Source organism: Camelus bactrianus, chromosome 4, assembly GCF_048773025.1.
Source record: "Camelus bactrianus isolate YW-2024 breed Bactrian camel chromosome 4, ASM4877302v1, whole genome shotgun sequence".
Classification (NCBI taxonomy): Eukaryota; Metazoa; Chordata; class Mammalia; order Artiodactyla; family Camelidae; genus Camelus; species Camelus bactrianus.
Genome location: NC_133542.1, coordinates 27,440,577 through 27,468,290, shown reverse-complemented (window position 1 = coordinate 27,468,290; position 27,714 = coordinate 27,440,577). Strand labels below are relative to the sequence as shown.

General features: G+C 39.1%; 1 protein-coding gene across 18 annotated transcripts in view; it reads right to left on the bottom strand.

Annotated features, from left to right (window-relative positions):
- The window catches only part of PTPRD (protein tyrosine phosphatase receptor type D), a 1,875,536-nt gene that overhangs the window by 468,485 nt on the left and 1,379,337 nt on the right, over positions 1-27,714 (bottom strand). For 10 of the 18 annotated variants that reach the window (XM_074361571.1, XM_074361582.1, XM_074361576.1 and 7 more), the window contains exon 1: positions 14,941-15,255. The exons of 4 other annotated variants lie outside the window; for them this stretch is intronic. The gene's annotated coding sequence lies outside the window, so the exon portion shown is untranslated. Of the gene's footprint in view, positions 1-14,940; positions 15,257-27,714 lie in introns of those variants that run through there. 4 more of the 18 variants (XM_074361578.1, XM_074361585.1, XM_074361581.1 and 1 more) reach the window with 1 other exon arrangement.

Below are 27,714 nucleotides of genomic sequence, written 5' to 3'. Positions count from 1 at the left end.
CTGAGTAACTACCAAAATACCCTCAGCACCGTGTATGTACAAGCCCCTGGCCCTCACAGACACTTGGGTAGCTTTTTCAAAGCTACAAGCATCACCTAATACATAAATAGATTGTATTCTTAACCAGTTGCCTTTAAAATCCCTTATCTCTCAGAAACCTGTTTTTGTTCATTTTGATTAGAAAACTGGAGGTACATGAGGAGAAAGAGTCTCAGAACTGATTAAAAATCAAACAAATAACTACTCCTAACTGTTGATACATACTTTCTAAAGCATATTTGAAACAAGGCAATTTCTTGATTTAATTACAGTAACAAATGCAAAAGAACCCCACAAAAACCTAAAAAATTGCCTGGAAAATACAGATGCCACAAGTAAAAATACCAGACCCAGTGGTGTTCCCCGTGGGAGGTGAAAGAGAGTTACGATGTGAAAGGAAACGAGAATGCCATTTGGGAACAATTACCTTAGATTCTGTGACCAAAAGAGAAGCCAGTTAGGAGACAGGAGGGCTCTGTTTCCAGTAATTATTACAAAATCTTTTAGCTTTGATAACTCCTCCTTTCCCTGACTGTTCTATGACAGCTCTACAGAAACATGAAGTTGGGCTTTTAACCCTCGCCTCAGCAGCAGGTAGGGTGTGGAGACGTGGGGCGGTGGGGTGGGGGTTGGGGAGATGGTTAAAGTACTGGCTTAGTTTCCTCTCTACTGCTCTGCCTCTCAGCACCACTGGATTGTCAGGGGTGAGTCTGGAGGTCCTCGTCTGCCTCCACATTTCTTTCAATGACTTCTAACAGCTTGTTCTGATCTATACTTGTCAGCATTAATTACATGTGACATTGGATTGGCTTGATCCTTGACAAAATTCAAGAGTGCTATAATAAAGCAAAAGGACACTAGGGAAGATGACAAGAGGAGGCTACTTAATGCTTCTGCATCCCTAGGACTTTCTTCAGGCCTCCCTCCCTCCTGCCCAGTCTGGCCACCCTAATAAACATTACACATTTGTTCTGCCCTCCATATTGAAGCTTTAAGACATCACACCTACCGGTTTGCTGAGGGCAGCCTGTATACCTGTTGTTCCCTTAAGAGCATCCCCACTTACTCTAGCAGCATTCTGTTTGGATGTTAATTACATGATCATCCTACTGATCCCTGTTTTCACCACTCCTTAATCCTCTGTATATGACTCTGCAGTGAAAATCGCTGAAGAGAGACAAAAATCACTTGCACAACAAGAGAAGAGACTGAAGAAATCTGAAAGGAGACATGGTAGAACTGATAGAACTGACAGTACTCAATTTGTTTTCATATTTGACTTCCATAGAAGAGTTATTTTTCCATATTGGGCAGGTACAAAATCAAAGAGCATGCAAATTTGTCATGAGACAAAAAGCGTAGAGCAAAGTGGGAACAGCTCAGTGGTAGAATGCATGCTTAGCATGCACAAGGTCCTGGTTTCCTGGGTTCAATCCCCAGTATCTCCATTGAAAAAAAAGTACATAGTATCAGCTATCAACTCACTTCCCTTGAGGATGAATTTCTAAAACACAGTATCTCACTTACATCGGACGGAGATTCTTTCCTAGTAAGATCAATAGGTATTCTCAGTATGTAAATGGTCTTTACTTTATTATATGTGTAACCTTGAAAACATCAAATGATGTCTCGGAACAATCAGGAAAACCATTGTTGTCCAGTCTAGCTTTGTGTTAACAACAATTGTTCTATGTCTGTGCTGTTTTATACGATGGCCACTAGCTATTATGTATCTATTGACCACTTGAAATATAGCTAGTACAACTGAGTTTATAATTATATTTAATTTTAATTAAATAATGTGGAAACTTGGTTTCTTACAGTAAAAAAAAATAGGATAAAGATCTGTCTCCTGTTCTTCCCCAAAGCAAATACTGTCTGATATGGAACCTTCCTCCATCTCAGAACCAGCAATGCATCAGCCAGAACCCCATTTCTGGCAGTTTAACAGGGACATACATATTACAGGGATACATACATGGCAGTATAACGGGGACAGTACAACAGGAGTGAAGTAGGGTTCCGGAGACCAAGGTGGAAGGGCTAGTAGAACAGAGATGTCTCCTCAACATGGAGTTTAATCTAATGTCCTTTTCAGCACCTTTGGAAGATTACCCACTCACTCTACGAGACACGGTTATCCCTGTGACAAAGAGGCTGATGTCCATTTTACAGACAGAAATGTTTAGTTCTCATTGAGAGATATACTAACATGGTAGCACTCTGGTACCTAAATAATCCAAAAAGAAAAAAGAGTCCTATGCTTAAAATATCTAATAGGTAATTTATTTCCCCTTTACCTGAAAGGGATACCATGTTTACACAGGCATGTGCATGCAAGCTTTTATCTCTTTGCTTATTTCATTATTTTTCTCAATTTTAGTTGCGAAGAACAGTACTACTGTAAAATTTTACTACATCACATTGTGTAACTTTTCTTCTAAATGATGAAACCTATTTTGAAAACCTTACACAATCAGAAATGGTAGCAGACCTTTTATGTTCTTCACATTTATATCACTTTTCCTTAGTATACATTTTTTTGGTACAAAAAATAGTCACTAAGTGACTAGTTTGCTATATTCCTTAAAGGGCTCTATCATTTTTAAATGCCTTGAAATAAAATATTATTTGGAATGAGGCTAAGAGGATGCATATTTAAATTTTTTCATAGAAACTAACCATCTGTACAATAATCCATTGTCTGTTCTACCAAGGTGATTTATTAAGGATAATGAAGCATATGATTTAATAGCTGCTGCAAATCCTTTTTCAAGTTGGATGGGTATAAATAATACAAAAGGATGGTCCAATAATAGCCAAATTCTAACCTAAGAACTATTCTATATGCTAGGTCACAGGAAATTAGATGAGCTCAATTAACTGCAGAGCCAAGTGAAGTGTGCCTAGGCAGTTAAGGCTCTAACCACGGCCCTTATTCTAGTAGTGATTATTATTATTGTTGTTGTTGTTATTGTTATTGTTAGTATTATTATTATTATTTAGTGAAACCTGTAAGCTTTCCTATCATAGTGGGATCTGAGTAGCTATTTTCCACATGACAACATAAAGCTCCCCAATTGGAAACAGACATTCAGTTAGCATGAATTTTCCAAAATCTTAAGAATCCAGATCTCTGCCTATTTGTCAGTGCAAACTGTACTTGGCAGTGTCTGGCTCACCCTTCCATTCCCACAGTGCCTTGCATTTAGTGAAGATTAATGCACAATGCTTTAAAGAATAAATGCATAAATGAGAGAGCAGGTGACTGAGTGAATAAAAATGAGGTCTCTAAGATCCTTGCAGGGGGAAAAAAAAAACCATTTCATATCCTTGTGAGACCTGTTTCTAATGCTTATTATCACTGAGACTTGACTTTTGTGGCCAGTTGTCCAGAAGTCACTTCTTTTGGTGACAACGGTTTCCTTAGACCAGCTTCCTATAAGGCCTGAAAAACCCCACAAAATCATATATACTATTTGAATGCAGGTGAACATTTGCTCCTATTTGCAAAGTGACACACTCCTCTCTGAGCTATCTCTGTTAATACTGAAGTCTTTACAGGCCTTACTAAATCAGCGAGGCAAATTTCAGATGACAGGAAATAAAAGCAGTCACACATGCCAATTGTTTGGCATTAAAACAGTGCCTGGCTGTGCCTTACAGACATGACACAGCCATTCACTGATAAGCTGGCACAGCGAGTCCTGTCTCAATGCCACCCGGGGAGCCCATCTAAAATAAGATTAGATGTTGCAAATCCTAGGGTTCCAGTAACACTGGGCTGTGGAAAATGTCCACAGCCCAGCATAAACAAGGGGCCTGTGTGTGAGACATATGTCACCTTCTAAAAGATGTATGTTCCACCAGGCGTGATCAGCACCAGCATATTTCCACACGGCAGTTCCTATCGCTCTTGCTCTCAGAAGCCTGGCTTGCCAGAACTGAGATCAGTTTTATTAGATACCATTAGTCTCTGTTAGGGCGGTCATTTGAATAACAACAGATTGGCAAGTATAAACCTAAGGCACCTGTTGTACATTTGGCAGCCTGGATGAGGCCCCTTAAAGCGAAAACAAATACGAGCTATAATCATGCCAGGCAATGGCTTTTGGTTCAATAATGACCATGTGTCAGAATTAAGTGCATCTGGGAATGCCTACCACAGCCAGATGTAAAGGCAGATTTGTCTTGTCTAGTGGCATATGAAGAGCTGCACACAGTATACACAGATTTGGCTTTGTCTTGGTTTGGTAGGGAACTAGGTAAGTGGAACTTAGCTCAAGTAAAATAAAATTAGTTACTGAAGAGCAACTGAAAATATCCTAAATTGTAGAGTTAAATATTAAACCTAACAGATTGTAAGATTTGGGCCATGAATTAATTCACCCCTGATTTTTCTGGGCATGCTAATTTGTTCATGGATTATTCAACAATAATGTGCCAATATTACTACTGCACTGAGCCAGGCCATGGGATAGGTGCTTGAGATACACCGGGGAAGAGACTTAGGTCTTGGTTTTGAGGAACTTGTAATGAATCAGAATTCATTCTGATAGACGCTACATTTAAAATGTATCTACATCTTTTTTTAAGTCCATAAAGAAGGGGTATCCAGGCTTGGCAGGACAGGAAGACTTCCTGGATGAGTTGTCAGCTAAGGTAAGACCCAAAGGAAGATGGAAGTCAAGCAAAAATGGAACAGAAGGGAATTTCCACACGGGAAGGGGAAATCAGTTACACAAAGATGGTCAAACTAGTGCATCAGGGAAATAGCAAACTCTTTAGTATGGCTGTAATGTATGTATGTTGCAGGTGGAGGGAGGGAAACAGAGAAAATGAATATAAGAACGACAAGGTGGCAAGAGATCAGGCAGGGAGAAGGACAGCGAGGGCTAGGTGACTTTTGCTGAATATATCAAGCTTTCCAAAGAGGGGAATGGAGATCCACTGGAATATTTGAAGGAGAGGGATGACATGCTCAGATTTGAGTTTCTTAATGATCACGCTGGCTACAGAGCACCAAAGCAACTCTACTGAGTTCCCAACGAAACACAGAGAGGCTGCAATCCAGGCGAAGATGACAAGGGCCTTGCCAACGGATGCCAGCTGACATATTAATGGGCAGTGAAAATTCTGGATGAAAGAAAGTCAATATTGACTTCGGTATACTTGGAATAACAAGACATTATTTAGAGAAAACAGATTTTGAGTGATAAATTTAAAATCAAGATTTAAATGATATTATACACCAGAAATTGACACATTATAAACTGACTATACTTCAATTTTTTAAAAAAAGAAAAAAAATTTAAATTATATATTCCCTAAATTTTTTTTTTGGACAAAAATAGATCAGATGCAAGTTGAATCTGGACCAGAGCAAAAATCAGATTCAGTTCAAATACACTTAGGCAATCATTTCTTAAAGTAGCAGCTGAATATGCATACTATTTATTGAACTTGTCATTCTTAATTTGTACCTATTATCATCAAAAAGCATTTATTAAGAACATAATTGTGGAAGAACCCTCACTACCTGAAGAAGGTAGTACACATGGCTCCAGGCTCCTGGGAGGGTCTGTTTATAGGGAACTCACAGGAAAACATGGCTTAATAGGGCAGTGTATTTAAGTGAGAAGAATTTTAGAAATCTGGGCAAAGAAGACCTAATTACTGACATACTGTAAGAGCTATAAAAGACCAAAGCATTTTCCATGTAACTTTATTTTATGTACCATGTCTGATTTAAAACTTCAGGGTGCCATACTATCAGAGAAAAAATAATTTTCCAAATCATCAAACAAATGTAAAATTCTGTCTTGTATTATTTATAAGACCATAGTTAATCAGAAATTGGTCAGTGAGGCCTTACAAAAAAAGGAAAAAGCTAAACTTTTATAAAATGGGTTAAATGGAGACAAGCTTATCAAATCATCCATCTGTTTTTGATAGTAAAATTAACAAGTGAGCAGTGAAAATAGAGTATTTTAGAAGACACTATAATTGACAAAAGTTCCCAGATACAATAGTGTAGGGCAGGCTGCCAGTAAATAGAATGCACATGTATCAGTCAGTTGGCATAATTTCATTTCTTTGATGGGAGGCTGCTCTACAGGTATCTCTGCTGGATCTATAGTTCTCTTTGTAAAAATGTGTTTGATTCCTTAAATACTGGGCAGCTATGAAAATGCCAGCCTTTGTGATTAAAAAAACAAAACAAAACAAAACAAGAAAAAACCTATCCTTACTGGATATATTTTATTTAACCACTTCTGCTCCAGGACTGACCCCAGAGCCCAGGCAGTTCCGTCACTGGCCTGAAAGCATACAATTTTAAAGCTGAAGGCAACTAAGGAAAAAAAAGAGAAAAAGGTCACCCAATCCAAACCAAACTGCTTAAGTTAAAAAATTCAATGCCCCTAGTCCCAAGCAGAGAAAGGAAAACAAGAGACTCTTCAGAAATGGTAAGAGGAAAACCTACATGATGTCTAAGATTTTTCTTGAATTTGGATTAAGAAAGCACCATGTCATTAGGTATACTTGCCTGGTAAACGTGAAAAACATTTTTCAACAATTCATGTCAGACACAAGACTATATTGAGGGATTAAGAATGGAATGGATAAAAGCTGGAAACATAACTTAAAATCTTGGCATTAAGTCCTATCTTTGTTGTATTGAGCTATGCAACCCTGGGCAAATATTCTACCTCTCTATGAATCAGCTTCCTCTTGAATAAACTGATGATAAGAAAAGCCTACAACTTACATAAAGTTATTAAAGAGATTAAACATGATACTGAAAGGAACGTGCTATGCTGAATGCCTGGCACACAGTAAGCGCTCAGTAAATTTTAGCAAGTATCACTTTCACAACTTTATACATCAACCACAATTACTGTACTTCTAATATCCAGAAAATTAAAAGAAAAATTTTTTCGCCTATCTCAACGTCCTGAGTACCCTCAGAAGTCTCAAGTGAATAATTATTCTTCACATTCATGATTTCAATTAAATTCAACTCAAACTAAAATAAAAAAAAATGGCATACACCACTTGAGAATTAGAAAATGAGAGAATAATTAGGAGGATTTCAATGGATGCAAGTTAGGACAGCTGGCAAGGAGAGAAAGGGGATTCCAAGAACAGTATTGATAAAACCAAAGAGGTGCCCGAGGGCAGTCTTCTCCCTGATGGCAGGGACTCTGATACTGTGGCAGGACAGAGCATCTGGTGCTGTGTTGAGGAGGCTGGACACACAAGTTAGGACTTAACTGCAAAGGGCTCTGACTGCTGGGCTCAGAATTTAGCACTTGAATATGTAGAGCTGAGAAGGTTTGCATTTTAGAAAGCAAAAGTTTTTAGGAAGAACTGAAAAGGGGAAATGAGAAAATGAGGTAAGAAAAAAGAAGTAGCCATAAGTATGGATGAAAGATTATATTTTAGGTTTATAAAATGCAGAATGTGGGATACAGAAGAGTCTTCTATTTCTCAACCATCTAACAAGCAGATAAAAAATTCAGGTCTGGAACAACAGAGAGAAGTTAGAAAATTTATTTTGGGTGTCACCTATGCAGAAATTACTGATTCTGTGAGAAGTAGATAAGAATATCCCAGTAGAGAATATAGACAATGACCTGAAGAGGGCCACAGATAAAGCGACAGTAAGAGTCTAGAATGGAGATGGAGACATAGAGGACCAAATATCGAACAAAGGGGAAATGGTGATGAAGAAAGTGAGAGTCAAAGAAGGAACTCAGAGAGAACTTCCATCCAGGAGATATTTCTAATGGAGGAGGCTCCCCAAAATTTATTCCTCTAGTAAAATATTGTACTTCCCTCCTTTTTCCCCTGAAGAAAAAAGTGAAAATCATTACTTAGTCAGTAAGTAAAGTTATAATATTTAAGACATTTCCAGGAGAATGACTATTATTACCAATTAGCCAAACACCCTCGATAGATTCATTTAAATTCAGATATAAAACCATGTATCTAAAAACCACATAGTGAATTATTTCCACCAGAAAAGTCAAAACTAGTGGACGTATTCTGCTTCTCTCTCAAAATTCTTTAATAATATTTCAATTAAGTTATGATTACAAGCAGTTCAAATCTGCTTTTGCAGGGAGGAGGGGGCCTACCTATGCAGGAAGAAACCATTCCTGCGTGCTCCACGTGTCCCTTTAGGTGGGCCAGAGCAGTAGGAATGAGATGGAGGAAAATTTTATTTTAAACTTTGAAAACAAATGTCCTTTTGGCCTATAATGGAACACTGGATCAGCATTTGATGTGTCTAGTCTAATTTTTCTCTGTGAAATGGTACTGGTGGATCTTAGGGAGAGACAAGGCAGTAAATTCCTATCCTCCATCAATACATTTGACCTCAGAGCAAACCCCACAACTGGCTACAGGCACCCACCATCCATCATTGTTCTTGAAACCTGATCTTTCATGGAAGGACAGCTGCACTGGGCAAAGAGCTAAGGAGCTTTCTAAGATGCACTACCATTAAAAAAAAAAAAAAAAAAAAAGCAATTCTGTCAGTTCAGCATTTTAATTAACTGCTTTTCTAAACATTTCTTCCCCCAGACTGTAGCTCCACATCAAATATCATCAGGAATCTATTAATACGTTTGTGACTTTCAAGCAAAATGCTGTCTTTGTACAATTTTAGTAAAATTATGTCTAGCTTTCCCTTTAAAAGCTTTCTAAGATAAACAGTGTACTGTGGCATACTGATGTGTACAGGCTTCAATATACATGCTGGAGAGGAAAAGGTGGTCCCAGCATCTGTAATAATTATACCATGAACACAACACAGTGCACACAGGGCAGATGTACACAAACACCCACAGCCAATGCATCTTCATTTTTAAATCAGCAACAATTCATAGCAGATAGCTAAAGACAGCAGAACCTCAGCATACAAACAAGCATTATTGAATATAGCATGTCCATTACGTGACTCCTACATCCAGGAATTTAATTTAAAATACATAATAAGACAAGTACTTATCTACTTGGATATTCATCAAATCTATGGCTCTTTTCTCCATTTTACAGATGGTGAAACAAGACCCTAGAATGTTATGAATTTCTCTCAAGAACCCACAGATAGTAAGTGACAAAACTAAGGCATAAATACAGTTTTTCTTGCATTAAATTTATGTTCTTTTCACTGTAGCCAATAGAAAAAAAAAAAAAAACAAAGGAAGGAAGGAAGCTGGTCCAGATTTTGCAATCTTTAGCATTATCTTTATGTACACTATATACCTGCATGTTTAAATAAGAATAAACAGTAATTGATTTTCAATTATTTATGAAATCAGTACTAATGTAAAGTTTTTTTGCTAATAAAAGGAGTCTGTTTCCTAAAGCTTAAAAAAAGAAATCACTTGTTACTTGTGACCCAATGATTAAGATGATCATTTCATATATTTGAAAAAGCGCTATCTTCTAATCTCAAAGCAATACGGAGAAGCACAATTGTCTAAATACAATTCACAAATCTCGATTTAGTTAGCTACTGCTACATTAAAGAATATGGCTTGAGGGCTGTTAAAAAAAAAAGACAATTGAGAATTTATAAATTCAATCAATCTCATAAAACTGACAGAGTTACAATGTTTAAATCCAGTAAATAGCAATATGGGAAAGGTCACAACGCTCCTGACATTGTTATCTGAATGTCAAAGTGAACTCATGTTTCTGGTCAGTGAATTCAAAAAAGAGGAGAAAGCCTAGCTTCAGATGGCTGCTTTTGCCCTTGCATTTTGTTAACAAATGCTGAAGAAGCCAAAGAGAAGCCTGCCATCTAAGAGCGGCCATTTGCAAAGGAAAGCAAGGCTTGATTGCCGCAGATGGGGAGCAAGGAATATTCAAGTTGTCTCAATATTGTTCGTCCTTCTGGCTTGCAGACAGAATCAGTTACCTTAGCATTCCAAATAGTCATCTTTTTTCATTTAATTTACTGAACTATGACATACAGGGATTTGATTTGGGGGGCAGCAGAGGTTGAAAAGCCAAAAAAAATTAACAAATTCAGTTTTGCTCTTTGTTTTTGATAATTTTTTAAAAAAGCTATAGAGTAACTGACAAGTACTGATGTGATCCCATTAAATAATATCATCATCAAACAGAATACAATGAACAGAAAAATACTGAGTTATTTTGAAAGGGAAGAGGCAGGACTTTGCAGGCTATTTTTGCAATTGTTTTTTCCCCAACAAGTTACTTCGAGGAGCGCAGCAGTGTATCTGGAAGCAGTACTTAAATTACTCTAATGACTGCTTTAAAAATATTTTATAAATAAAATGTTAAGAAAACGCAAACCGTTGATTACATGAAAGCAAATGGGTAATTTATTAAAGGGGAAACAAGGGACATAGGCCTGAAATGTAATTTTATGGATTACATCTTTCAAGAATTCTATTTCATTAATGCTCCAGTCTCACACCATTGTTATGACTCTATTTTTTAGGTTGCATTAGGTCAGAGACTTCTGTAATGTATAAGCATTTGCTCTTTGACCTCCTCAAGACTTATGATGTAAAGACAATGCGTAACTTTTACATCTGAGGCTACAATTTCATATAATGAACAATCAATAAGCACAAGCCATTTATTCTTTTAGCTATCTTTCTCAAGGGCTTGACTGTGGAGAGCTGAAATACATTTTTATTTGTAAAATGTTGGGGGGGTGGATTTGGCTACATTTAATTGTCAATGCAAGCCAAGCATGACGTTTTCATAAGTGTTATCAACTACTAATTAAAAGCAAATGAGATTATCCATATTGAAAACATATCCCCAAACAAATCTGTCCTTTGCTGGAAATGTCACTGTGCTACATATGAAGTTACAGAAGCTTAAATAAGTGATGCTTATTGGAATGAAATTTACTGACAAATCCATTCTAAGCAATCTTCTTCCACATTATAAAGGTTTCTACTGTTGATATGTTATATAGTAATCCTCAATCTTGTAGTTCACATAGAGAACTCTTCTCTTTGCTCTTGGCAAATCATTGATAATATAAAAAGAAATGTTTTTAAACACTGACTTTGCTTGAGGCTGCAAGTTGCCTTTGTGCCATCACAAGTAAGAAGGTTTCCTAAAAGATTTCTTCAAAGAAACCAAACAGTACAAAGAAAAGAAAATACTCCATAAGGCAGTAAGACACTCAGAATAGGGCCTAGCTTAAAACATAACTCATTTACTCAAACAAACCTTAACCAAAAACTACCATCCTTTTAAGAAATTAGGAAAAAAAAATACATTATTTGAATACTTTGGAAAAATGAATAATTACACCTTTCTATTTGTCACGTCATATGCCTTTGTTTATAATACGAATCCCAAAAGTATATTTTGAGGCCACTAAGTTGAGGACATCACTTTAAATGTGAAGTTTATTTTGGAGATTTCCAGAAAGTTTTGGGATTTAAAAGGGCAACCCTTGACCAAAGGTTAAATGTATACATTTAAAGATGTGAGCCTAAAAGTTTGATGCTCTCAGGATCATAAATTAGAGCATACAAATACTTTAGCTCTCAGGCTACCCACAAATACACACTGAAACTAAAGAAGGGTAGTTTTAAAGCAAAATCACCTTGAGAAATTCATCTTTCCTGAAACAGCACTTGCCAAATGTGATTGTATTAATGAATTCTTAGTTATCCTTAGAATCCTTTTAAATATAGGAATGTTCAATGGCTTGATAAATCAAGTTTGGTCTGAAGGAAATCCAATATGCAAATACTTACAGTGCACTCTTATACAAACAGTCACCCCTGTCAGTTTGAAAAACTGAAAATCAACAAAAGAACAGTGTAAGTATACTTGACCTTATTGCCCAATGTCTATCAAGATTGCCACAGCTGGTCGATTTCAAATTTGTGAAACTGACACGTAAAAATGTATGGTGCATCTTCAGTGCAGGTCCCTCAAGTACTGACTAAACTGTAGTCACAGCCTCGGATTCTCCTTCCATACAACTTGCACAGCACTTACAAAGCTAGTTTAATCACACCATCAATCTATGACTACACATTCCTTAAAGTAATTCTACTTCATTTCTTTTTTAACCTTACATTATGCAAATAACATCCTTATCAGTCTAATAAAGGAAATTATTAATGTTCCTACTTGTTTATCCTTGCCACACACCGAGAAACTGGGATCACATATGAATTTGCACAAATATCTCTCCTATGTTTCATACTATCTATGAAAAGTCATCCTTACACTACCATAGTTTCAGAGAAGCTCTAAACAATGTTCTTGAAAAACCCTTTAATCAATGTCTATGATTAACATCAGAGGATGAGTTAATAGGCTAAAAACACAAAACAAAAACTTAGGGGAATGCCTACCTAATTTTTTTTTTTTTGTCTAATGTCTCTCTAGGAAGGGTTTGTATATGCCACACCAGGGTATCTCCTGGATATAAGAACAGTTATACAGGCCCCTAGTGGCTTAGCAAATAGCAGCAGATGAGGGGATTCCGATTCTTAGTTCTCGACTTTGAGACATTCTGGCTTTAAATGAATGTCAATCTTAAAAAGCAAATCAAATCATCGTATTTAATACTTTAAGCAGTTTTGCTTTTATGATTATCTACTAAAATACATGTATCTTAAAATGGAGCACTGCATTTTATTACTTTAGTAACTACATCTGCACAGGTCTAAGAAGAATTTGTGTTACATAACCTCCACAGTAAAATATTTGATTCATCCACCTCTTTACATGTCATTACAAAAGTAATATATTATTCATATATATTAAAATATATTCAAGAAGCACTTTTCCCCTTCAAATATCGTTTCTATTAAATTATTATTGAGGACTTTAAAGACAGATTATTGGTATGTAAAGTGTTTACTATTTAAAATGAAATATAGATACAAACTGAATACCACTTTCAAAATAGTAGATATCTAAATGTGCTTCCTCAAAGCAGCCAGTGATAAAACTTACATTGGAGTGCACCTATTTAAAAAGATCTACAATTAATAACACCTCTTAATCCTCATCCTCTAGCTGTCTTTCTTTTAAAAAAAGAAAATTCTAGGCAGGCACATTTATAGCTTTTAGCAATTTTTAACTGGACACAATCTGACAGCTGAATTCATGAAACTGACCAGCTTGTCAATTTCACACTTTGAAAGTACAATAATAGCTGATAGCGTGAGGGTGAATTTAAGAAATCTGTCACAGAATTGCTAGCTCCATTGAAAAGCAAACTACAGTACATAATTACGGGAGGTGGGAGGTAGGGAATTTTTCTTTCTATTGTCCATTTAGGTTGTCTGTTTCAAGAATTCAAACATTGAGCACTGAAATTGTATTCTCTCTTTACTAAGCCAATAAAATAACACCTATCTGCGGCATATAACGGGATCTTTTCAAAATAAGTATAATATCTATTAAGCTTTGGCCTGGATATCAACATTTTACCCAGATAATATAGTCTTTAAATTGGTATCATCTAAATATTCCTTTAATTCAGAATATTTCAAGTCTTCGCAGTACATTACCCTGGTTTTACTCAAGTTGAGTGGTGAGTGTGTACACTTTGAAACAGATAGAATAGCCAAAAAGGTTAGACATGTAAATGACTGGACTAACTCCCCATATGTGTGCTACAGAATCATTGGAAGGAACACACCAAAGGGAAAGGTGTATGTTTGAAGCTCTGGAAGTCCAACAGCAAGTCTACATCAAGTCACAAGTAGTTACTAGTGAGAGGCTCAAAATGTGCATGCTCTGTTCTAAGTCACTGGTACCATGACTGTGGGCATGTAAATGGGGGCAAAAAAAGAAGAAAAGTTTAAGAGAAAATACAGGGGAGCGATCCCTCAGGAATCTTCCTGGGTGCTTAAGGCACAAACTGTAGGTTTGTCTGGGGGATCACAAGGAGAATTTTAGAAAAGAAAGGAGACATTAGGCAAGTCCTAATCCGGGAAGCAAGCTGGAAATAATACAAGTGGACTGTGATGGTCTAGGTTTTGGAGAATGGAACTACTATGCACAATACTGAAGCAACCAATTAATGAGAGCAAAGCTCACTCTAGAGTTCAAAAATTCTTTTTAAAGCATAAGAAAACTGATTTAATTTGTTAATGCTTCTAAATAGAAAGCAACCTCTCAGAGAAACAATTCAAGATTTCTACATGCCTTTGTAAAAGCTACAGTAAATCAATAGAAAAGCAAAGAACGTTTGGGTTGTTCGTGGTTTTCTTTTTACAATATTTCCTACAACTTGGTCTTTTCATTATAAATTCTGTGTTCCCTTCCCTAAAGAATGAGTATCTAAGAATACTGGATTTCCTCAGCAGAACTAAGAGCTTTGATTCTGCCATGGAAAGGTCTCCAAAACAAACCCCCTCCTCTATGGCAGCCGCGTAGACTTTGATTCCTGCTATTTCTCCTCTCCAGTAGTTTAAAGGAAAGAAAGAAAAAGAAGTCACCCTCTTACCAAAGTCAACCCTCCTTAAAACAGTAATCATTGCCTCTTTAAAAAAAAAAAAATGCAGTGCCAGAATCCCTGGGTAGGGTCGGGCTGCCCCACCACTCCACCATTTCCCCAATTCTACGCCCACCCCAGGAGGAGAAAGCGGGGATCGCACAAATACACAGACCCAAACACCTTCACTCTCTAGAATTGCCACTCTCCCTGGTCTGAGGCTGTAAAGCAAGAAATGAACCGTGCAGGGGAGGACCTCTGCCCAAGGAGAGCAAACTGTGCGCTCTGGTGCCGGGGCGCTGGGCTCGCAGACGCGGGAGTGTGTGGCTCCGGCCCGGGAGGCGCCGGCTGCCGGAGCCAGACTCAGGGCGAGCCGCGGGAGCAGAGGGGAGGACTCAGGCGGGCGGGCCAGGTCAGCTTAGGGGACTCACCTGGTCATGTTGGCTCCGGGCAGTCGCCACCACCACCTCCCGCGCGGTCACCAGCACTTTCCTCCAGCGCCTTCGCGCCCCGCCACGGCCGCTCAGCCCGCGCCTTCCCCAGTCCCTGCCTCCGGGTGGCGGATTTAATCCCGCGGAGCTGCGGCCCCCGCGGCGGGAGTACCCCCAGTAGCTGCAGCCGCCTGGCCCTCGCGCGGCCAACCCAGTCCAGAGCGAGGAAGTGGAGGAGAGTCAGCGAGTGAGTCCAAAAACCCGAAATTCAGCATCCAAAGGAGCGCGTCCCCCCCCCACCCCGCCCTCCCTCCACCCCTACCCCCTTCTTCTCCTCCTCCGTCTCCTCCTCCTCCTCTTCACGGGCCGTCCTCCTGGCCCGTCTGAGCCCGCGGCTTCCGAGGCAGTTTCTCCTCCTCCCACTCCTCCTGTTCGCCTAGCGCTCGCTTCTCCCGCTGCCGCCGCCGCTGCCGCTGTGTGTCTCCTCGCCCTCCTCCTCCTGCTCTTCCTCCTCCTCCCGCTCCTCGACGCTCCGCCGCTCGCGGCTGGGGGGTCCGGGGCCTCGTATCCTCTCCTCCCTCCGCCTCTCCTGTTTCCTCCTTCCTGCTGCTGCTGCTTTTAAAAAGGATTCTTTGGCCACGAATAGTAACTCGGTTGCCCTCCTCAGCGCCTCCCTCCCCTTCTTGTCTTCTTCCCCCCAAAAGTGAAGCGCACGAGAGAGGCAACCAGAAACTGAGGCTGGCGCGGGGGACAGGAGAGGCGGGGGAGAGGGGGCTAGGCGATGCCTGGAGACTGGCCTGCGTGGAATCAAGGGCCAGGAGGAGGGATGGCCAGTTCAGCCCAGTCCTTGGACCTGGCGTGAACCGGGTGGTTACGGTGGAAGGCGAGGTGGTTTGGTGAGGAAATCAAATGAAAAAGCTCAGGAAAGTGATTGGAAAAGCTCCTCTCTTTGTTTCCTTGTCTGGGTGATTTCTAAAATCCTCGTAACGTGCTGGGGATCCCATTGAATCCCTCAGCGCTGGGGGATTGTGTGCGCGCGTTGCCAGCACGAGAGTGGCAATGGGGGTGCGCCCGGGCGCAGGGAAAGCCAGGCCCGCTGCGCCCGCTGGCGAATCCCTGAATCTAGACCACTGACCCACTGAGAGGGCCGGAGAGCTGGAGGGAAGGAGGCAGGAAAGCTGGGCGAAGGAGGCGCGAGACACACACACACACACACACACACACACACACACACACACACACACACACACACACACACTCAAACTCACACTTGCAGAGGTGGGGGCTGGGTGACGTCACTCCCCAGTATCCATCCACCAGACAAGAAAAGACCCCCTCTGACAAATTCACTCATCTCCTAAGAGATGCAGACCCGGGCGCTTCCTCCTCTGTGTCTCAGCACACGGGAGGAAAAATGCTGGTCGCGCCCCATTCAAAGCAGTTATAATAATATAAGGAGCGTGGGCTCTTCAGACACTGTTTGTGTCCGCTGCCCCAGTTCACCTTGGTATCCTCATTCAGCGATGTTTGGTAGATCCACTTTGGAGTCAGAAAGAAAGCGAAGTATCAAATCAATCTTAGTGTAATAACTCTTTTGCTTCCATGCCACTTGCTTTTATGATGTTGAAAATACAGTGCTCCCGGTCTTTGCTGAAGGACACCATAAAACCCTCTCTCTGGACATGCACTCAGTTGTTGGGCTATACAAGCTTCATCCACAGAACACACTATACAGATTGTTAGCTAAAGAGGCAAATTTTAACCTTCTTTACTCCTCAAGGATCTCCAGCATGTGGAAAAAGTCAGCAGCTGGAAGCAACCATTGGCAATTGGCCTACCAAAATTCTATTAGAGACCTGGTCAGAAAGGTTAAAGTCAAGGCTTCCAGCCACCCCCCTTGCCCGTTCTGTGTTCAGGCCAGCACAAACACACAATATTTATTCCTGTAGGCTCAAGGCTGTCTTTGAAAGAGCAAAGGTAAGCAGACCCCCTTATATTCAGCCTAATGATCAGGCATCCTGACTGTTGTCTCAAGCTGCCCATTTGTTCCCACCGTTTGTGCGCTGTGCTCCTGAAAAGAACTGAAGGATTGGTTGGTAATCCTCTGCCCCCTGAGTGCTTGAAAAAGAAATCACGTATTTTTGAAAGGAGTCTTGCTAAATGAAGTTTAGTTTTCCAACAATTTGAGTCAGATAGGAGGAGGTGTAGGATCACCTTAGCATGACTCTACCTTGTTCTTTTTTTTCAATGGTTAGCCTCCTAGTAAAAATCAAGAAATCTGTTCCTGTGCAAGCCTCCAGAGCTTTCTGATAACATGAGGAAGTAAAAGGCTGAGCACGTACAATGGACACCTGCCCCACGTGCCCTGATGATGGATTCAGCAAGCTCAGCCTCTGCACAGGTGATTCCCATTAAAGGTATACACTCCAATTTGGCTTTCTCATTGCTACATCCTCCCCCATAAACTGGGGAGTCCTCTTTCTTCTTGCAAAGCCTCTTGTAAAGTTGGATATTACAGGAACAAACAAAGTTTTCAAAAGCCTGATATTTCCTCTGCTATTGTCTTTGTTGTAGAGACCCACATCCATCCACCTCATTTAAGGAGATCTGACCAGGTCTGACCTTATTTAAGATCCCAGCTGGGAAGTCTGATTAGCCTCTGGGAGCACAAAGAAGAAACAGTATCATCGTAACTCACTGGTAGCAAGTTCGATTAGCTAGAGATTTAACGATGATGCTTATCTTGGGTAGCAACAAGGCAGAAGCAAAGGGACCCAGAAACTGGAAGAACAGAAGATAGTATAAGTAAATGACAAAAGCCCATGGCCCAACTTTCCTGACACCATTGAGGTCCTAGATGTTCCTGTCCCACTACAACCAAACACCTTGGAGAAAAAAGTAGCAGTGGAAGGAAGTGACTGGAGAGACTGAACTAGTATAATACAAAAGAGACAGCGATATTTAGTGTGATATGAGAAAGAAAGCAAAAACATGGAGCCACATTTTCTCTGTACATCTGAGTTGTGGGAATAAGACTGCAGCCCAACACACAAACGTTAATACCTTCAGAGCACCCTGTGGCATCTACTGTAACCTCTGGGAGAGTTTACCATTTGGAGATTTGAAGTCAAAAGAACATCAAGGGTGGTGGGCTAATCATCGGTTGAAATCACCTAATTATACAAGTATGGAAACTGAGTCCCTGAGAGTTTAAGGTGACTCAACTATTCGGTGGCAAAAGGAGAACAAAAACCCAGATATCATGACCCAGTGTTCCCCTCCCCTCAACTATTCCTATTTACCTCCCAGTTCTGGATCGAAGAAGTCAGTTTTTCTACTTACCCAATGAGAAATAAACACGGAATGTTTAAAACCTATAAATATTTACAGGAAGGAATATGAAGAAATGGTACTAGACCATTGCTTAGTTCCTTCTCAGCTCTAGCATTCTGTGATGAATAGCACAGGGGAGCTTTGCTATAGCACAACCCCCTCTAGTGCATAATTCAGCATATGATATGAGTCTATTTTGGACCCCATCCAAGGAAGTTAATTCCTAGAAGTACTCGAAAGATTTTATTCTCATCTATCATTGAGCATCCTAAAAAGAAGACTGAAAATAATCGTAAGGACAGCAACAGTAATCATTTGTTACACTTGTATTATGTACTAAACATCAGGCTATCCTACTGTTTTTCAAAAGGTACATCATGACCTTTTCTGAGTCATGAATCTACTGGGTCACATCCAATTTTTGAAATAAAAGTAGGGAAGAAAATAAAGAAGAATGTATATTATATGTATTAAGTATCATTTTGTAAAACTTAATGTTTCCATCATGTGGCTAGTGATTAAAAGAAAATGTTTCAAAGCCTCTGCCTCACCCCTAATCTTAACAATTGCCCTCCTAGTATTATCAGCCCCATTGTATAATGAGGTGAGGAAACAGGAACAGAAGTAATTTGGCCAAGCTGACATTGCTAGTGGCCAAGCTGGAATTTAGAAACTACATCTGGTTGGCTTCAAATTATTGTGTTTTTACTTCTATTCTGATCAAAAATTATTAAGCAAGGGACTGAATAATTGTTGTTGATCATACTTTCTTTGTGAAGGCTACCATGGTTTGTATTAAATCCAGTTAGAATAGAGAAACATGACATAGGTTCACAGGACATGTTCTGAAGATAGTAAACAGTTGCATGAAGCACTGAAATGAGTATCTGAGACCTCCTCCTGTGGATGCTAGCTACGCCTAATATACTTCATTAATTTGCTGCTTAATGCATACATGGGATAACAATTAATAGTTTTAAACCTCAAGTAACTTAAATATTCATCTCTACAGGTGTTAAAATGTTTGAGAGAATTTTTAAAATGTAATTCATGTGACATTTCTCAGGAGCTTATTTCTTGATCAAACACAGACCTGGCACATAAGAAAGATTAAACAAATACATACAAAACAGAGTTCCTAGTGGGGAGGGTATAGCTCAAGTGGTAAAGCGCATACTTAGCATGCATGAGGTCCTGAGATCAATCCTCAGTACCATCTCTAAAAAAATAAATAAGTAAACCTAATTACCTCCCCCCCCAAATAAATAAAATTTAAAAAAAAATTAAAAAAATACAGTTCCTAAACTAAACACTATATGAATTCATTTGAGAACACTAGATATACATACATAAAGTAGTAAGACTATACTATAATTCCACCTAAATAGTAGAGAAAAGAGGAAGACAACTCCAGTGACCTGCTAATTTTCCGACTCATTTAGTCCTTTGGATTCCACCAGTAACACTGCAAATTTAGGTGCTGTTCTTCCCATTCTTCAGATTTGAAACCTCAAACTCAGAACTGGGAGGCGATCAAAATCAATGTCTAATCCTGGTCTTTCTGATTCCACATCCCAAAGTAGCTTTACAAACAGGTGCGCTTCCAGTAGACAAAGAGGTGGCTAGAGATCTTGAGACCCGCTTTGCAAACATTCACACTTCTCTCCATATCAAAGAAATGCACTTTCCTTTTTCTCCAGGGCAGCATTGCTTGTAGCTGTCAGGCAGCAGTGTTCTCTTAAAGCCAAGTAATGCACATCTTTCTCCAAAGAAAGGCCTAGAAAAGCCAGGCCTGCTACCCTGACTCTGTTCAGTTTGGCTGCCGCATTCTACCCTCACCTGCCATGTGTAGAGGACGTTATGGTACGATGCTATTTTCCATTGACTCTGCTACTGGAGATTACAGCATGAGACTGTGACAAATAGATATTCCCATTAAATTCTTTAGTAGAGTGGGGCCATTCCATTAACCATTGGCACTATCCCAACCCAAGTGAAACACTGGGTCATTTTTTTCTCTTGTGAGCAAGAAAGTGAAGAGGGAAAACAAAGGCTAGACTCTAATTACCTTTCCTATTTTTTGTGTTGCATGCATTATGATAGCCGTATATTACAATTATTTATAATTAATATATGACAAGCTGTCAGCTAAAATTTAAAAGGTGATTTGTCAAGAAGTTCCAGTAACTCATACATTAAGCAGTGGATTTCAGTATTTCCTATCAATAAAAGTGTGTTTTGGTTTTGTTGTTTTAAATCTATTGTGTTTAAACAATCCGAGGCCACCTAGCTTTATATACTTGCAGCATCTTTTAAAAAATACAACTCATGCTAATGCAAATGGATGCTTTGTTAGTAAAGTTAAGGAACAGCACTTTTTTTTTTGTCATCTTAGCCTTAAAATGTGAATGTTTTCATTGAGGGAACTAATTGCCTCATGTTTATTTTTAAGTTTTAAAGTTTTATGATTTTTATATATTTTTCAAATGATGTCTTGGGGAGTCAAGGCAAAGCCAAATGGAAAAGAAAGAATTTGCCATTACTTCTGTTTAATGTTTGTATCTTATACTAGAGCATTTTGAAGTGAAGGGATATTTTAAAATACAGAAAAAGATGAAGTCGTCACCAGGAAGCTAATAATGAATCACTCACTAGAGGGTGGAAATTTGATGGAGCCGGCTCCGTTTGCTGAATGCGACAAGAATGGGGTACAGGATGGCAATGGGTCACCAAGATTTCCTGGAAGGGATAACAAGATTCTTTAAAAGAGGAAAAGCTTGGTTTCAATATCTAGAAAATGTCAACGTCATGGGATATAACCTGGAAATAAAGTTAAATTTGAAGCTACAATTTTATTACTGGTTCCCTGACCAAGCAAAGTTGGTATTGTTGAAGAGAATGAGAGAAAGGTAAAGCAGCATTTGTTTAAAATTTCATTTGCACAAGGCTGACTCTTATCTTTCAAGTCTGGGACGTGCTGTAGGATGTCAATGACTCTCAATCAACTACGTAGAGGGTGCTCAATCTCCTTAATGAAACAATGTGCTTCAAGATTCAGTGGTTAGAAAGAGAGAAAAAGCAAAGAATTACAAAAAACGAGGGTGAAACCTGAAGCACAGCAACGTTTCAAACCTGTTAAGACTTTGGTGTCCACCAAGTTCAGTCTTCACAGTTTTAGCAAGAAAGCTGTACCAAGTCATGAAATTATTTGTAAAGAGTCTTTCAAACAGGGTTTCAGAAAACGATTTTCAGGAACTCACAAGTAGATTTCCATGTAATAGGGAGTATATCTCTTCACAGGCTGGGGATTACAAATGACCAGAGACAAAGCAGTCCTTCGGGGATCTCAGTTACAGATTTCACCCTGCTCCCCAGATGCAGCAATGTCCCCGAGTGTAGCTTCAGATGCTTCTGCAGATATTCAGGAGAAGTTTTCAACACAGTCAATGCAGCAAAGACATCAAGATGACTATTTTTTTCAGCCACTTTTCAAACTTTTCTCTATCTTTGTCTTATAGTTCTATACTTATACTTCCTTATGTCATTTATCAATTTCTACAGGGTATGTCCATACTTGGCTCAATGTTTGTTTTTTTTTTTCCAGCTGTTTGAGAGCAGATTCATGTCTGATTGGAGCCAAAAGCTCTTATCATAGGAATTTAAGCACTGTGCATACTCCATAAATATTTGAGAAAGGAAAGGAAGGGAAGAATGGAGCTAGGAAGAGAGAAAAAGGAAATAAATTTGTTGTCAATTACTCTTCTTATATGAAATACCACTTTCTTCACAAAGCTTCCTATAGTTTGCTAAATAGAATTAATTTGTCCTGCCTCTACTCTCACAGTCTTTTTCTTCTTATTTCCTATTTCTCTGTATTTTGTGTCTGTATATATTTGCACCCTATTAAGCTCTGAATATCTCCACACTCTTTACATCACCATCAACAAGCACAGAACCTGGACTATAGGCAGATTTCAAAAGATTTCTGCTGAATAACTCAGTGGAGGTTAACATGGGCTTAGATACCACGGTGGCTGGTCAGATGTCACCTTCATATTCCCTGTTATTGGGCCTGTGCTGAATGGTACAGTGACCTAGATTTTGGTCAAAATTAGGCCTCACTTATTAAAACACACAACAAAATGTCACAGACAAGAAGTAATAATGGAATCTGAACAGAAGTAGATGGATTCATAGTTCCACAGAATTCTTAGAGTAATTACAAACTTTCATGGTTTCCTGCAAGATGTCAAAATAACTGATCAGTTCAGTAGAAAAAAATCCTTCATACATCCGACTGGTACTGAACCTCTCATTTTTACCTAGGTATACTTTATTAGGTAGACAAAGCACTCATTTGTCTGTAAATTTTTTTCCTGGATCATCATATATTATTCCAAAGCCTCCTGATTTTTAAAACTCATGGGCCACATCTCCAAAATTACTAGTAACACTCAACAGGTCCAGCAGAAACTAAAAGAGACAAGACAAAAACTATTCTTTCCCACATGTATGATTACCTTAAATAGTCTATTCAAGTCAGTGCTTGTTTTATAAATGTAGAAACAACATTCTTGATTTGTTATCTACCTGTTATTAATTCTTGAAGGGCACGTTTTGTCCCCTTTTCTTACCACCAAAACCCCATCTTTCCAATGCGAACATCTCTATTGTTTTTTGGACTAGTACAATAATAATTCCTTGTATATTCTTCTGCTCTTAATCTTTTTCTTATTGGCCCCAATCCATTCTCCACAGTGCTGCCCAATTAACTTTAATAAAGCACACATTTGATTATGTAACTTACATGCTCAAAAAAATCCAAAAAAACTCAGTGGTTTATCATTATTGACCAAACTAAGTACATATATTCTACCAGCATTCAAAGGCTATCACGAATGGAAAGCTGCCTGAATCCATTTTTCCACTCTAAATTTCCACCCCTTTGCTACCAATACCCTAAACTCCAGAACTGTCTGAACAAAACTACATTTTCCTTATTCAACCAGAAAGTTTCCTATGAACACCTACATGCTAAACTCCCAGCCAGCCTTTAAGGATCATCTCATCCATTAGTTTTGTTTTTTTCTTGAGTCTTCTACCCAGATGTGAGCAGTACTTCCTTTAAAACATCTGATTCTTTGGGCTTCCATGGCCATTTTTTACTCTGTTGCATTATTTCACTATACTAGATACTAAACTCATATGAACTTGTGGCTTTATTTGTTTAACAAAATCTGATTCTTCGACTCTCTTGTGCTAAATAGTCTACTGAGGTAGGATTAAATATCATAGAATGCACTCATTTCCAAGATGTGCTCCATGGCTAGTTTTACTGGTACCCAACCATTGATTGGAAAGGTAACATAAATATGAGAATGTATTGAAGTCAGTGTGAAATTATGCAAACTTATCTAATCACACCTTGAAAGTTCTTTTGCCAAGTGACTATGTTTAGGAAGAAATTCCAAAAAATTCTGAGTTAAGGCCAATGTGAAGAGCAACAGATGATGGAAACCTTTAACTGTCTCTTTCCCTTTCTGTCTCTCTCTCTCCCCCTTTATTCCTTCCCTTCATCCTTCCTCCCTTTCTTTCTTTTTCTGTCTTTCTCACTCTTTCTCTTCCTTCCTTCCTTCATCCCTTCCTTCCTTCCTATCTAACTACCTTCCTTCCTTTCTTCTTCCTTTCTCTCAACTTTGCTCACGATCCATGCAAGGAGATGAACCAACCTGGGACTATTAGCAATCTTTGACCTCAAGAAGCACAAAAGCAAATCAAGTCAGGCTGGAGGTTTTTTTTTTTTACCTGCCTTCCCCTTGGCAAAGAAACCCAGGTCAGACATCTAGAAGCAGTCCTGGAAAGGACACCTGGCATCCATGCTTTTTACTGTTTTGTTTTGTTTTGTTTTACTATTTTCTCTCCATCAGAAGAAACTCCTGCCTGGTGAGTCTCAAGCTCTAAGAAATATTCCACCTTGTACCAAGTGGAGGTAAGAAAGAACACAGTGTCTATATTACTTTTTTTCCCTTTTTATTCCTATACTGCCCTAAAGCAGGCTGTGTTCCAAGACTATGGATGTCACAACTGCTCAACTTGGTCAGTTAAGCTGGGTAAAGAAGAGATGAGAAATTAGAGCAAATGCTGAAAGCTTTATTGCGTCCGTGATTCAATCCTTCCTTGCCATCCATAACACACCTGCCTTTTATTAAAGTTATATTTTTACTTGTTTTTCTCATTCCTTCCCTGCATCTCTGCCACAGGCTAACCCTTGATGTTTCCAGGTGGCAAGACTATAAAATCTTGAAGCAAAAGACTGGGCCTTAATCTTCTGTATGTCCCTTGTATACCTACAGAATGTTCTGTACAAATAGTGCAAGTTAAAATGCTATTGAATTTTTCTGAAGTCTAGTGCTTTCTTTGCAATGAATGGGAACTCTATTGAGAACAGGCACATCCCAATTTTCCCAGTTTAATATATTCTATCATATTGTCTCTTGGGAGTAGGCTTGCATTTAACAGATCACAAGTCCAAATGTTTGGAATGTCAGACCCTTAGAATGGTGGTTCACATCACCTGGAAAACTTTTACACGTATGCCTTGAGCCCATTCATATGAGCGGAACTGGATTCTTCGGAAATGGAGCACTAGCATAATTTTAAAAAGCTTCCTAAGTGACTCAAATGCTAACCAAGGCGGAGTAACCTTGCTTTCCAGCTCTAGGAAGCACAATTTGAAAAGCACTCGACTAGGTTAGTTTTTCTAAAGTATTTTCCAGCTCTCGGATTCCTGGTGAAAGCACTATTATTTTAGAAGTGAAAAAGAAATGGCCCCTTAATTGGATTCCACTTTTACGTAGTAACGAACAAATGAAACACAACCCTAATTCTGGAGAGTGGTGGGGTGTTTTTAGCATTTCTTTTTACTTAGTTTTCATGTATGCCCATTCATCCCATTGCTCACTCATTCAGGACTCCACTGTGTGTGAGGTATGTCAACTATGCACTATTAAGTAATTCTAAGAATGTGTTCTGTGAGTAAGGCACACATATTAAGGAAAAGTCTTTCATCCAAATACAATGCAAACATCCCCTAATGATTTTCATTCCCTGCAGTCCAATTAAAATAGGAAGCAATGCCATAGAACTAGCCTAAATTCCAGCCACCCTATCCCCAAATAAATCTATGATTAAAACAAAGAAAGAAAGGATCAGAAAGATCAAAACCGCACCCCCCTCCTCCCCAAAAAACCCAATTTGGTATTAAGTCTCGATGTCTATGTGTTATTTATTTGTTATATCAGGAACAAGAAAAACTACTACTTTGAGAGAGAAAGATGTTGCTCACAGATTTTTGCTTAAGGAGTTCATTTTCTTCAAAGGGGACTATTCTTGGTAAACACTAAAAATAGAAAACTATCAACTGTGCAAACTACACCACTACAGCCAACTTCCTTTATTTCTCTGAGTTCTTAGCACGGTATTTAACAAATATGAGGAACATTACCCACACCGTATTAGTTAAATATTAACATTTATGTAGCACTTTGTAGTTCACAGAGAGTTTTAAGACACCGGTCACTTTTAAGGCTCCTAATAATGTTGTGGTTGGTAAAGCATCCAATATACAGGTGACCTAGACCCATGAATCAGTCTAGATGCTCTGAATCAGAAGGTCTGGGCAAGTCCCTGGGAGTCAGAATTTGGGGCAAGCTTTTCAGATCATTCTGAAAACCACTTCAGTTAACTCAATTCAAAACCATCGATTTGTTGTATTGTTCCTGGGAAAATAACCCAGTACAACTGAGAAGATTCTGGCTTTTCCTAAAAGGCTAGCTGCCTTTTTCGAGGATTTGTCTCTTTTTTTTTTTGTCCTTCCCTACTTTTTAAAAGAAAAAAAAAGATCACTATTTTACCTAAATCTACAAGCTTTTTAATTCTGCTCTGCAAAGCTGGCTGCTTCTACCTGTTATCCTTGTTCTGAAGGAAGCTCTTAGCTACCGTCAGTGGCCTGGGGGCTTGAATCCTACCCACTCTCCTTCTGGCAATAGCCGCAGGCAGCTGTAATTCCATGGCATGATCAGACATTGTAGTGCACACCCAGCAGCCTGCCAGGGCATTTCAGTGGGCTGCAGCCTCCTATTTGGGAACCCACTACTTGAAGTTTGAGTTCTTTACTGAGGGAGAGAATCAGCTGTGAGCTATCTGTGTTGGAGTGTGTCTTTCTCCAACAGTTTAAAACAGACTTAAAAGTAAAAGATATGCTCTCAGCTAGCTACCTCTCCTGACCCAGCCTTAAATTACATTAGAACAGCATAATAGCTACCTTGGAAATACCATCTCATATATAACTTGGGGGAAAAAAAAAAGAGTCAAACATACCCCTCAATAAAATCTTCTTTAGAATAAAATTGCACATTTCAAGGGAGGAGACAATGTTATGTTTACCTTATAATTACTCCTAATCCACGCAGAGACTGGGAAGAAGGGAATTTTGATTTTATGTCTGGAATGAAATAAACTTGCCTGGAAATGAAGGTTCAAGAAGGAAAAAAAAACACCTCAAAAATTAAAAGAAAGTGTGTCTCAACCACCCATATCTTTTCAATTCTCAAACTTTCCAAATTCTTTTGGTTTACCACCCCAACCTTAGTAATACCCTCTTGTTTAACAACCCTCCAGCTATTCTGGTTACAGTTTCTGGGAAATTTGTCTGTCAAAAGAAGAGAGGTTCCAAAGAGTGTACACACACACACACACACACACACACACACACACACTTCTTTCTCTAGTTCAACAGGTCACCAGTACTGGATGATGTGCTGGCCCTTTTGGCCTTGAAGGAAACATGGGGAGGATGGGGAGTGGATATACTCAGATTACCTAAATGACTACCTAGCTGCCTCAGAAATTTACCTTCTGTCCAGACAGTGCCTTATAGTGAAAAGGATATTGGGGAAAAGGACCTAACGCAGTTTGCCATGTCTTTGAGTATCCAAAAGAGTAGGAGAGCTTTCTACTTTTTATTCCCTGCATGCAAAGGAGAAGATGCAGCCATCCTATTGGAGACCACTGGGTTCCCCCTTGTCTCCGTTAATTTTGTCTTACACCCTTTAAACTCTCAAATAAGTACACATGTTGCTAGGTTCATAATTAGTATTGGCAAAGCCTGTTCCCTCACTTACAATTCCATTTATACAAATGTTCCCATCAGTCTTTTTAAAAGCCCTGGGCACGTGTTCAAAACATACAACCCAAACAAGTAAACTGCACAACCTAAGCCAAACCCACCAACAACTGGACACCTTCCTGTTTTGGAAGGCCACCCTGAGAAGTTACTTAACTGCAGTGTATTCTGCGAATCAAAGTGCACGGAGCTGAAAATGGAAGTTTTATGTTAGCACCTCATCACCAAAGAAATGTAGGATGTACAAATAAGCCATA